General features: G+C 43.1%; 1 protein-coding gene across 3 annotated transcripts in view; it reads right to left on the bottom strand.

Moving 5' to 3' along the window:
* The window catches only part of RAB37 (RAB37, member RAS oncogene family), a 51,660-nt gene that overhangs the window by 37,143 nt on the left and 13,193 nt on the right, over positions 1 to 1,324 (bottom strand). The gene's annotated exons all lie outside the window — the stretch shown is intronic.

Genomic DNA, 1,324 nt, shown 5'->3' with positions numbered 1-1,324 from the left:
TCTGGTGTGACGACCAAGTTTCCCAATGCATCCTGCAAGGGCCCCACATTACCTGGGACCTTGTTTTTACCCCCTATGTATTTAAAAAAGGACTTTTTATTGTCATTAATCTGGGAAGCTAGTCCCAGTTCCATCTCTGCCTTGGCCTTCCTAACTACCCCTTAAATCCCCGAGCAACTGCAGAATAGTCCTCCCTGGTGATGACCCTTTCTTTCCATTGGGTGCAAGCCTTTAGCAAGGAGACATTCCCGGATGCTTTTGGTGAGCCATGGAGGCTTGTGTGCTCTCCTGCTCCCTTTGATCCTCATTGGGATAACAATTTACCAATACCTATGTAATGTTAGATCCTTCTCACCCTCTCCATGTGAAGTACTTTGTAAAAGTCAATGCATCGTGTAAGTATACCAGAAAAATAGAAAGGAGTTATTCATAGCCCGGTGACAAATGAAAGCTGTTTCCACAGAAAATCTCTGTTGTTACAATTTTTTCTTGCTCAAAAGGTAACAAAAGGGTATGAAATACATTTGAATTAGAAATAATGAAAGTGTCTGAAAATCAAAATTAGACTGAAATGAGAAAATCAGTTTAAATGAGAAAAAGACTGCTCAGTTGCATAGCAGAAATGGTTTAAACATGCTTATTGAACTTCAGCAAAAGCTGCTGTAGCCCAGGTAACTTGGGTATATACTCCTCTTCTCCAACTGAAGGGGATTGTAGGCTGGCAGGTGTGCTGTGGGGTGCGAACTGCAGACCACTTGGTTTCCCTCCGTCCCTAAAGAACCAGGCCAGGACAGTCAGGGGGCCTAACTATATACACCTTTATGTACATTAACTTATCACAAGGGAAAGGAACAGGGATATAAACAGATGTGTAATGCATAGATATATGTATAAGATAGCTAAACCAGTAACATAAACAACACCCTCTGCGTAAATGACATAAAACCTTATACCAGTGCTCCAGAGACAGGTAAGTCACAGGTTAGTATCTGAACTGAAACAGGTAAACCCCAAAGATAAACTCAATCCTGAGGGGAAACCTCAATGCCTTTGGGCTTTTCCCAAGCCCTATAAAGAAGCTGGTAACTTCAGGGGGGCCCTCTCAGTGGGACCTCCCCTTTCAGGAGCCCTTAATTAACTGGAGGGGGGAGGCAGGGACTCTCCTCTCCTGTGTGTTAGAAATGGAATATTGTTAGAAATGGAGTATTGTTAGAAATGCACAGCTTGCATCTTGCACCTGATAAGAAAGAAACACTGCCAAGGACTTTTTTCCTTGCCCAGCCTTGCCACAGCTTTTCTTATACTAAATCGCAGACTCTCCCCC

Source organism: Crocodylus porosus, unplaced genomic scaffold (genome assembly GCF_001723895.1).
Source record: "Crocodylus porosus isolate Cpor-Errol unplaced genomic scaffold, CroPor_comp1, whole genome shotgun sequence".
NCBI classification, from domain to species: Eukaryota; Metazoa; Chordata; order Crocodylia; family Crocodylidae; genus Crocodylus; species Crocodylus porosus.
This window is presented reverse-complemented; position numbering and strand designations above follow the sequence as displayed.